Genomic DNA, 12,642 nt, shown 5'->3' with positions numbered 1-12,642 from the left:
GACTCACTAGAACTTAAAACAACTGTATTCCTGCCTTTACTTATAAAAACTTGGTAATCCCCATTGCCACATCTAATCATTATTATGATTAAATTCAGAATGCATTCCACTTGTGTTTATTGATGCTTTCCTAGACGAAACTCAGTTTACTCTTCTCCAGCATATACCCCTTTTTATACCTATCATCTGACATTTGCCAGCAACCAGAATTAGTACATTAGTTAAATAGTGAACTTCAGGTGGAATGAAAGTGTAAACACCATTGATTCCTCTTCACCTGGAACACTGTCTATGAAAGACTGACCAGTTTCTGATTAATGGGGAAGAACACTTAAAAATCAAAAGGCAACAACAGGGCTAGACTACTAGCTTTAGTTTACTGGATAAAGAGCAATGAAGAAAAATAGTACTTTTCCACTTTCACACAGAGATTGAATTAATATTCACCATCCTCTGGAATCAAATGCCTCTAAAATTCAAGGAGACCCTGACTACTTTTCTTTCTTTCTAAGAGAGCTCTAATTACCAAATAATGTGAAAATACTTCAGACATTCTTTACACACTGAAGTAATAAAAGTGAATTTCATATGGAAAAAAATGTGATTGACTACGAATCCACCTACAGGTAAATATCAAGAAGTAAACACCAGGAATTTGAGAAAATAATGCCAAAAGTAATTTTTCTTAAGCAACACTATTATTTTCTACCCTAACTTTTCTAGACAGTTCCTGATAATCAGTAAATTTTTGATATAGCTGCTAATAGTCAGAACCACAACTAACTTGGTTATTGACTTATCTTTTTCTGTTTTAAAGCTAGCTGTTTAGAGCTCTGCCTTGTTCGTTTTTCATATTTAATCCTAACTCTCCATAAGCACTTAAGAGAGGAAAAAAAACTGTTGCTCATAAATTAAACACTGAACCCTAAATCTTCAGAACAGAACAGAACAGAACATGACAAGACTTGATATACTTTAGGGTTCTTTTCTCCTAGATTTGTATACATAATGTTGGCTGTAAGTTTTCAGGTCCCTTTTAACTCTGTTGCACTTCTAACAGAACTGCAGCTGCTCTTTATTTATTTTTATCTTTTTTTTTTTCTTTTCCCTGTTCATAATACACAGGCTGTCTGGCTCATTTTCAACCTATTGAAATATTTCAATTCTAAAAACAGTACAATAGGCCATAACCACTTATGTGCTTATGCTTAGGAAACCCTTCCTCCCTCCCCCCTCTCTTCTCTCCAACCTTCTGTGAATTTCTAAAATCTAGAAACAAAACTGGTAATTCAAGTGGGCATCTTAAGACATCATTTGTTTTGTGCTGTTATTGCTGTTCCCTTCTGAGATTAAAATACCACGTGAAACAACTTGTTCTTGTGGTACTAATTCTGGCACTATGACATGCAGACATCTACACAAAGTGTGAAATTTACACAAAACCATTTAACTAAACTTTTACAAAGCTAATGTCTGTTCAGTTTCAGCCTAAGGCTTAGCGGTAGGTGAGCTGGATTTAGTCAAAAGTACACCTCAGTGAGCTGTCATTAGGTCAGGGAAAACAAAAACTTGTGGTGGAGAAATGATATTGAAATCTGCCTTGTAGAACTTCTTAAGTAATTCTGAATATGAGAATGGTTGGATTTCTTCTTCCTAACATTAGTCTGTATATAGGTTTTGGAACCTGCTATATGTAAATGTACCACTGAAAAAAAAAACCCAACAAAACAACAAAAAACAATCCAGAACAAATCCTGGTCCAATTTTATACCAGTTATAAATTTTTCACATGGCCACAGCAAGTCCCCTTAATCTTCTCCCTCAAAGTCACATGATTTTAAAAAATATTTTCTTCTTTTTCATACTACATGTTTTCCTTTTGCAGTGAAATGAACACTATAATGAACACTATTTTAAAATGCAGAATGATTCTGTATGTTGTATCACATGAGCCTGCAAAGCCAGGAAAAAGCAATACAATCCTTCTGTTTGGATTGCAGAAAAACCCAGAAATCTATGCCTATTCAGGATGTTAAATGAGGAAATCACTTTAACTGCTCTACGTTAAGAAGCTGTATCAACAGCACTGACACCCAAACCACTTGCTGTGTAACTGGCCATGAAATCTGTGGTACTTTGTCTGCCCTATATGAATACTAACATTTTTAACCTCATACCTGAGTGGCAAATACAGAAGGGATGATTTATCAAATGGTCCAGCACTGAAACTCTCCTCAACGAAGTGGGGGCGTTGCACAAACTCTGCTGTCTTTGCTACATGTTATGCCTTGACATAACTTTGACAACATAAACAATGCACACTGGGGGGACAGGAACATAAGAAGAGTCCACTCCACTGTCTTTTATTAAAAGTTATTGCCAGTATACCTACTGGCAATGAAGCAAATATCCAAGCTGTATATATATATATATATATAAGGGAGTGGAAATTAAATAGTTATGATTCATCTAAGCACCACCATGCTAGAGTAGTCCACAAAGAGCAGGTCCAACAATAATCGAGAGTTCTAAATGTACCTAGCATTGCTACTAAGTAAAAAACCAGAAATGACTAGAACTTCCTGAGGCCGTTCTTGTATCCTCATGCCTGGGAGGCCATACCTTGCTCGTATGACACGTTTCCTAGGGTCTTCAGAAGACAAGTTATAGATCCCTTCTAAAACGCCTACACAAAGGGAAGATACTTTATGCTTACAGTATTATAAATATTGTTGATCAATTCAACAGAAGTATCTAATTAATAGCGCAAGCAAGATCAACTATTTTGAGAAATATTAGTTCATCTCAGTCTCAACCTCTCATCTGAAATTCTGTAATTCTGAAAACTCAAATCCCATTTGACAGTCGATCATCAGGCTCATGAATCCATTACTCAGGCCCCTAATTTTGTTGTAGGCTTCACAGTGAACCAAGTAACTACTGTTAACCCAAGACACACAGCGATCACAAACAAGCGCTTAGAATACTTAGCTGAATAAGTAACAGGGCTAGAAATGTGCTCTTTATTTTCTAAACTCTTAGCCTCATCACATTTAAAATGTGACTTAAACTTTAATTACCTTAAAACTTAAAAATCTTCAAACTTAATTATCTCTCAGAGTAATTAATGCCTCCCACAGTAACTGTGGATTCAATAACAGCAGTTGCAAGGAAAATATAGTCCTAAACATCAAAACCCTAAGGCTTTTAGTTAAAATGTGTTTCCTAGGGCTCCTGTGCTCCCCAGTGCAGTAAAAGGGACTTTGGGAGCCACTACCAAGCTGTGAAATTTGGAACATCGTCACCAGCCACAAAGTCAGGAGCCTTGAAAGCCAGGAGTACTAATGGGTATACTGCATGTGGCACAGCTGCAGACCTTGGAAATCCAGGTTTCCCAGAAGCTTGTCCAGTCAGCTGATGGGAATTATTTGTTTTGCATTTTTTTGTTTGGTTGGGGTTTTTGTTTATGATATTTGGAATAGCCAATATATGTCTGTAAAGTACTTTGGTTCTGGTGAATTGGCTTTTTCCCAGGTAACTTCATTTCAGCAGGGAATCCCAAACCTGCCTTGAACATTGCTTTTTGAGTTGAAAACCCTTCCCCTGTTAAGTTCCCTGGGACCAGAAGAGATCTGGACATATAACCTGCTGCCTTTAGACCCAGAAGATGGGAAGGAAAACCAGGAGGTGAGAGTTACCAAGCTTTTTCACCCAGGAGACTTCTGTCTAGGTAAGGAGTCTGCCCCAGGCCTTATGACAAAAACCCTTCTGGAAATGTCCAATGCATTCTGTGTTCATGTTTTAGGCAGAAAACTGTGACTTAGATTGAAAGTAATTCACCAGTTCTGAAGTTACCAGTCTGAAGACTGGACAAGAGGCTCAGCAGTTGTGAATTGATGTAGGTCTGCTAAAACCTATGAAGTTAATCTCTGCATTTTCATATTACATGGTCAGAACTGCTCAATAATATTTTTTGCCATATTTAAAGTAAACAACAGACTGAAATGAACAACTCTTATCTTCAGGTGCTTATCTGGAATTACTGCCATACAGCATGCAGGCAAGTCTCTTAGACAAGTAAGTCTGTTAATTTCTCAGGCCCTTTCTATCTGCGAGCCAAACTGTAGCAATACCAAGTGTTTATTCATAAATCATAGACAGGACCTGGACAAAACCCCCCACATTACCACAATGAACAACAGCCGGACATTTATGGGTACTTACAAGCAAGACAACATAGAATGCTAGCTCTGCTAATATTGCTTTTCAGCATAGCTTTAGAATAATGTTTTTTTTGAAAAAGATAAGTTTGATCTGTAATTCAGATCACACTGTATCTTTGATTTGCTACCCCATTCTCCTTTTACCCTCCCTCCCCCCAAAAGCTTTATATAGAGTGGCTGGAAAGCAAAGTAGGAATCTATGCAGACACTATCCATCACATTTCTGTCTTAATTGAATGACACCAGAATGAGATCGATAAAATGTAACAAGAGACAGCTTTGCATTTCCACACTCACTTACTCTCCCTCTCTATTACTGCCAGCCATCACCGTGATCAGAAAGCCTAAGTATTGAGTTTGAGCACTGCTGCCAAGCAAGCTGTTAGTATATGAATAAACTTGTCTGGAAAACAATAAAACTCATAATACTGGGAAAGGCCAAAATGTCAAAAGGCCACTGCAAGGAGACTTAAATATGTTGCTTTTAAAGCTGTACCACAGAAACATATGAAGAGTTTCTAAATAACATGGGCAGTGGCAATTCTTCAGATATTCCCTTCATTCCCCCAAGACATGTCTGTGTGCTTGTGTGTGTGACCATCTGACATGCAGTTGTGGTGACCTCTTGGCACAAATCTGCAATTTTGACAATAAACCCAGACCAGCTGTGATTTCCCTATGTTCAAGGATTCTGAGACCTCCAATGCATTATTGATAACCTCGTTGCTGTGCTAAAAGCAGAGGCTGACACACTCATAACCCCAGACTTTTCCTGAAAAGCTCCAGCATCACTCACCAATCGATCATGAGAAATAAAATGAAAAAGCCCATTTCAAAACAAACCTACATTTTGTGTATTGCATCCATTTCAGTATACATGCTAAGCAAAAATTTAAGCTTTCTTCAAACTTTCTTTTTTTCCTAACATTCAATTACAATGATCTTGTACTCCTGACCGTGTATGGGTAATGCTAAATTATTGGGAGCATAATTAGTATGTCAGCTTTTAAGACACCTTTATGTTTAAAGCCTACGCTACTGTTGTAGTTAGACTCCCCAGGCAGAAGTAGGGCACATTCTACTAGGTATTCTGCTAACCGCAAAGCAAATCAGAGTGCCCAATGCAAACAGCCAACAGTATTTAACAAAAAAATAAAATAAAAAAAAAGGAACAAACTGATCAAGTGAACATAGTAAACAAAATGAATTATAAAGACAGGAAGAGGAAAGAGTTAACAATAGTAAAACATTTACATGCACAGGATACAGCTTCAGTCATGCATAATTAGAAGGCTCCTGGAACCTGAAAACTCAAGGAGTACCTATTTTCTAGTTTTAGTTTAGTACTAAAAAAATGTTTAGACTTTGCATCACAAGAAATATTCTCTTCATGTTTCAAGACAGACTGTCATATTTCAGCTGGAAACTCAATTAGATAGTAAAACAATTACTGTACAAGGACAAGCACTTCTGCCAGGCATTATTAAAATCCAACTGATGAGACACTTGGCCTCTTAGCTTCAATAGATAATTCTTCATGCCTGCTTGACTATGTTGCATTGTTTCGTCATTATTATGTTCATGCTTAGTGTTAGAGGAGCTTTATTTCTTATCTTTTTTTCCTGTACCAACAATGAAATATAACTTGGCTGAAGGTACAAGGCTCAGACACTCATGACTTGTCCAATTAGAAAGATTCTACAGTTCATCACTATTTAGCGAATTTAAGCATCTAGCAACTGTAGGTTTTGTTGATACTGCATTTTTTAGAAAGTATATTTACACAGTAGACCCAAAAGGAATACTTTTCAATATTATACCAAGTTACAGCAAGCACACAAAATTACAATCACCAAATAGGCAGCATTATTGAAAGTATGCTCAAAAATATTTGCATATTTTCCTCATCTTTCAAAACAATATCTAACCCTGAGTTATCAATAGAAAAATTAAAATAAAATAGGTTTTCTGGTTTAATGACTCTCTCCTCATGTAATGATGAAATCCAAAATACCTAAGTTTGGGATGTAAAATTTTCATTTAGGCACTGCAACGATGCATGTACCTCCCCTTCAGTGGTCAAATTCAGAGAACATAAACTAGGTAGATGTTTGAAGTCCAGCAAAACCATCATACTCACATTCAAGCAAAACTAAAGCATATGAGCAAAATTAATGCATATTCACGCAGATGAGAAAACGTGCCAGAGATGGGCATCAAATTCTTCCTCACGTATATGTAAACACCAAAGGACCTTATGAGTAGCAGAAGCAGGACAGCCTGGACAGCAGGTGTCCTCTGACATCCAAGTGACAGGACACTCCCCAGGTCCACAAACTCCTTCAAAGGGGAAACCCCCGATATTTAAAGTGGCAACAAACTCTCAGCCCTACTGGGAAATGATTCACCTGTAGCCCATTTGCAAATGTACAAACCAAGGTAAGTGATTTGTGCTAACGTGTGAAAAAGGCTTCAGATTTTTCAGACACACACAGGTGAAGTGATTTTTGAGTGTATATGCCATGAAGCTATGGGATGCCATTTTTCAGTTACATCACTGTAGGTGAGAGCCATGAAGTTCATTTCAACAGGCATCCAGGAGACAACAATTTGGCAGAAGGCCACTCTTCCAACTGCATCCCCTGCAAGGCCACCACAGGACTGGGTCACGGAGACTGCATTACAGGGAGCAGCTGGTGCAGGACTAGCTCCCACCAGCAGCTATCTGGATTTGAGGTGTAGTAGTGGTTTAATGCTCTTCTCTCACCACTCCCCCCTCTTCCCCTCCCCTGTACCAGAGCTTTGCCACGCCTGAAATCAGGCAAGGCTCAAGCTAAGAGCCCTTTCACTGGGCAATCTGAGGTGGTGCAGGTATACCTCTACTGTTTAAGAGGAGTGTGTGGCACAGCCTGCAGAGGTATGTGAGCAACTATAGGTGTCTTACTGAAGTCTGAACACCTCTCCTCATATACACTCACAGTTATAGTTACAGTCAGAGCAAAGATCTTGAAATACACAAAAGTACAAGGACAATGAAATAAAATAGGCACAACTATACTAGCTTAAGGTTGCAGGTGGAAACACAGGCGAGCAGTAACTTTCTGTCTTTTCTGGGGTAGTTTTCACTTACAAATACTTCACTAAGACAGTGAAGCTGTTTTGCAAAATATCATTCTTTGCTGGTACACTAGGTTGCTTCTCTCAGCTGCCTTTGAAATACAGATATTTGCATATATTTCACTCCAAACACATGAAAGTACAGGGTCCTTAGTGTAAATTGGGGATGGGACAGAGTTCAGAATTATTAGTGCATTGTGACTCTGCTACACAGTTAAAGATTTCGTAACTGAAGCAGGCTGAAAAAAAACAAAATTCCTTCAACAAATTTTAAACAATTCAACTTGCCAAGAATCTTACTTCACAATTTCTCTTGAACCCAAGAAACAGCACTTACATAACACTAAAAATTTCTGACTCCAAATATCAATTTTTCTGTCTCCTTTTTCTCAATAACTGTTTTTATGGGGGAACGAATTTAAAAAGTAAAAAAAGCAAAAGTCATGTCAAAAAGAGGCATGAATTTGCTTATAGAATTTAGTAATTCTAAAGATTTTGTTTAAATAACTTATGACATTATGACAGAAATGTGTATAAATGTATACACCTTATTTAAAAATTATTTTTAAAATATAACTAATGATAAAAGATGAAAATAAACACTTGAATAAGAAATCATGATTTTGAAAATCTTCTGAGTATAGCTAAGATTAAAGATAAGTAGGACTAGGCAACAATCACAGAGACAAATTTCATAATTGGCGCAATCTCCTACCAGAGAAATTAAAGATCCAGTTCTCTCAGTTTTGTACTACAGGATTAGAAAACAGAAAAAAGTAGTATAATTTGTGAAACTATAAAAGCTTATAAAATAGTTCTTCTAATATTTTAAAGTCTTTTCGCTTTCAATATTTTTTTATTCATATATTCTTATGAGGCTATTAAAACTCCCTTGTAATATTAATTTAATATTTAGCTCCTTCCTTCTCTCTTCTACTTTGGTATATGATGCTCGGTATATCAAGTTTTGTAACGTATTATCTTTATTTTAAAAAGTTCTTAGGAAATAAATAACACACAAAAAATGAGTTTTTTCCATAGTGCTTATATGAAATCTAGAAGTGTCTTTTACTTTCTGCATTTATTCTAGACCTTATTTACATACCATTAAAATAATACAGTTTGGAAAACATGGTTAAACACAGCTCTGTACCAAATACCAGTTTCATTAACATGTAGAAAATACGATGAAAAATTCTATGGTGCTATTCTATTCCACTGAAATAGAACTTTCCACTGAAATATTAGGAGAGAAGGTAGTGGGGTTCTAACTGGTAAAACAAAACAAAGGCTAGATTTTGTAAAGTAACTGCTGGGTAAGTTACTAAGTAGTACTTTGATATGAAAAGCTAATGTTTTACCACATGAATCAATTAACACATTATGTTACTAATATACTCCTTCATATCAGAATGACTTCAAGCTCTTGAAGAAATAACATTTACATTATTTCTGGAAAAAAATTATGCGAGAAATCTGTTTTGTTATCACATTTCTTTAAATTATGCCAGAAATCTGTTTGTTATCACATTTCTATAAAGCAATTATTGCATACACTGAAGGAAAAAGTTTACTCTGACATATTAATACTAAGAATATTTATGGAGAAGGAGAAATGCAGAAGAGGCTCGAACTTAATAATGTAGGGCCATTAATTAGCATCAAATGAAAGAAAAGCAATAAAGCAATTTTGTCACCAATTACTGACAATTTGCCTAAGTACAACCATTAATTTTGGATAACATAGCCCTATAAAATTAAGGGAACAAAACTATTTGAATCAATAACCTTTGCTAGTCTATTTCCACTAATTTAACTTTTTTAAGGAATATCAGAAGTTTTGCAAACTTTAAATGACTTAAGAAAAATGGAAAAACATATGGTTATGATTTCCTACCTAAAAGCTGCTGCCTTCTGGTTTGAGGCTTTTTTTTTTTCTCTTTTTTTTTTTTTCAGGGGTTTTTTTTGTTTGTTTGTTTTTGTTTTTTTTTTTTTTTTTCTCAGAAAACTTGGGTGATTAAAAGAGTGACTCTGGAATTAGCACAGTTAAAATATTTGTTTACTTACATTTTTTCTATTTCCTTGATTTTTTCCCATTTAGAGAGTTTTCATAAAAAGAAGCCTGATTAGAAAGCCCAGAATATCAATGTTTAATAGCTTGATTAAGGAATCTCCAGCATTTACCGATACTGCCAATATTAACATCAGGCAGTGACAGGGAATATGAATTATATTTTTGCACTGGGATATGTTCCTAGCCTTTCCCACCTCCAGTCTTAAGAAAACAACAAAAACCACCAGCAAATCCCCATCATTCACTCCCCCCCAGCTCTCATCCCATAGCAGAATCTCTTCTGACAGACAGCGTCACCCACCAACAGCCATTGGCGGAGAGCAATGGCCGTGCAGATGTGGCCACAGTAGCCTTGTCTCATGCATCTCCCCTCTGCCCCAGTGCTGTGCGCCGCTAGCTCCATAGCACAAGGTCAACCAAGTATACACAACATTTAATCAGTACAGCTACTCAGGAGCAACCTTCCTGAGAGCTGGCAAGCACAGCTCCCACCATTGGTGGCTGTCTGCGCTAATGTTTTGAACGTTAAAAGCAGGCAACGTTTCCTAAAGCCAAAGTCTGGCAAAACTCTCCTAAGGCTGGTGATGTCTTTAATTAACAAATGTACTTTCTGGAGTGCCTTCTCCCTCAGCGCTTATCTGCATTCGCTCATCAGAAAGCCAGAGCAACCTTTTGATAAGTATTGATAAGTCTTTGGGAAAGAAAAATACATGCAGAACACTCATGTGTCCCAAAAAGACTGTCTGAGGAAACTTACAGCATTTAATCAGCATCCATATCAATTCATAAACCTCGGGTGCTAGAGTACAAATAAACACTCTAAAGGGTTTTAGCCGCAAGGAGATAAGATCTCTCCCTGGGGAGACGGATAGAAACTGCTCCATTGCCTTTGTGCAGACTACTGGAATGTGCTTGCTTTTCATTTCGGTCTTTGTGTCTGGCACTCAGGCCTCACAAGCAGTGTCTTAAGCCATGCAGGGTCAGGGCAAACAGAGAACTGCATTCATGGACAGATCAAGTTTATGTGAGAATCTGCTCCTCCTGTGCCCTCAATTTCCATTTGAATTGTTAATAAAATCTCAGCCTGAAAGCACATGATCCCATCAGTGGGGAAGTCATGCAGAGAATCCTCTAGCTCAGAAAAACAAAATTTCTTTATCTTTTTCATCCTCTTCCTACGTTCGTGGGAATTATGCCACGTAACCCGCTTCTAAAGTAACACCCTCCTCCAGCACACCACCTGATTGCCAGCCCATAGTGTACACTAAGGGGGGGGGGAGGGGGAGGAGAAAGGCAGAGAAAAAAGGGGGAAAGATGCACAAGCAATGCTCAGCTACAGCAAAATCACAACCACAACAACTGCACCTTCGTAGCAGTTTACAGACTCCCAGACACCTTCAGGCAAAAGGAAACACAGATAGCAGATAGTTCATTTTTAAGTTAATTTCCAACAGCTGATAACACTAGCTGCAAGACTTTCCCACAGCTTTATGACACTGCATGAACTACAGGGCCACAGAGATAATAAAAGGTCACACATAAAGGAAAGAACAGAGCCATACCCCAATTAACTTGGTCTCCCCATGCAAAAATTGTACAGGAACAAGAGCCGGTATTTGCTGCAGGCATCAGACATGCATCTCCTAACCTTGCCACGGTCTAACTGGGCCTCTTGTTTCTTCTGCCTTTGCTCCTCGCAAACTGTTTTAATATTGAACGCTTTTCAGAGGGACAGGCTGATGAACGAAAACATGAATTTCCTGCTTGCCCTTTAAGGTGGGTTAAAGGGGGTGTTAGTAATCAATTACAGAACAAAAAGCAAAAGAGAGACTAACGATTTTACAAACTAGATGTCTCAACATTTACACCCTGTTTTCTAACCAAAGCACCCCCCCCCCTTTACTCCTTCCTCAAAATTTTATTTTTCTTGTAGGGACAAAGTATAATACAGCATTCAAGTAAAACCTGTGTGAAATGTAATGACTGGGAGAGACTGCTGCAGTTTTCACTTGTTCTTTAGAGTATATCACCCCAAATGAACAATAACTGCAGTAAATATACAATGGAATTTATAATCTTGTGGTTCTCAATTTTGCATGCTCCCAGCCCTGGCCTCCGCTCTCTCCTCCTCGATAGGGAAATTGTTTCTGTTTGCAGTAGCGGAATGAGAAAAGCTTTATGGAAGCTATGTCTCTGGGATCAATCCTGCCCAGCACTTCACTCACCAAGGCTTCCTCTTCTGCCCAGTGACCTCAAAGGACAAACTCCTGTAAAAGCAGATTAGACCTTTGCCTGCCTCTGAACAGGGCTTGGCTGAATCATTACTGAATATCATTAGTAGAAGAATATCACTATTGTGAATGTATCTCATACTCTAAAGCTAAATTAAAAATAACACAGATATTGCAAGATTCTGGAGGCCTGGGGGACTCCTGGCTTGATCACACAACCCATTGTATGTTATTCTCATATCAGTAAGGGATATATCACAGCAGGTGTTAAAAATAGACATTGTTAGTAAATGATGCAACTGTTTTGTTCTAATCTTGATTTTACATATATTTAGCTAGAGATGGTGGAATTGTTCCTTGGGAAACATAACCAATGGACTGAGCCCTTAAATCTGTTCACCAGGTGTCTGCAAATTGGTCATGGGTGTTCTTAATTACTTCGTTAGTCACAAGTCCCTGAGCAGAGTATGCAAACATATTTGACCCTATGACACAATTTTTATCTGACCAGTACAAACAATCATGATTCGCTATTCATGATGCGTGACTGGTCACTTAATTCACAAAATCGTGCTCTTTTCCTCATTGGATAGCCTAAGCCATGTAGACAAGAAGGCCTTTCCTGATTGCTAATTCTTCACAAATGGTTGCAACTGCCTAAGAAATTTACTTTCACATCAGTTAAAATCCTTTGTTCAAATAGGACTTTGAGTGCAACTGTTCTTGCAAAGGTTTCTTGCAGGTTGTTCTTTTCCCCACAGAACCTGTGACTGGTGAAGGTGGCTTTGACTTTAAGTTATGAATACCTGGAGAGCTGCAGAGGATAAGTGCATAGCTTCATTACACCAATATGTGCACACTCAGAATAGACTGCCGCATTGAATTTACAATTTCAACATATCTAATTCTGTGACAGGATGCTACAGGTTTTTCTTGCCCAAATGACCTCCTCTTCTCCCTGGTGCCCAAGCATTAACTTAGAAAACTCCCCTTCTGT

The sequence above is a fragment of the Psittacula echo genome (assembly GCF_963264785.1).
Source record: "Psittacula echo genome assembly, chromosome: 3".
Taxonomy (NCBI): domain Eukaryota; kingdom Metazoa; phylum Chordata; class Aves; order Psittaciformes; family Psittacidae; genus Psittacula; species Psittacula echo.
The sequence above is the reverse complement of the archived record's forward strand: the minus strand, read 5'-3'. Positions refer to the sequence as shown.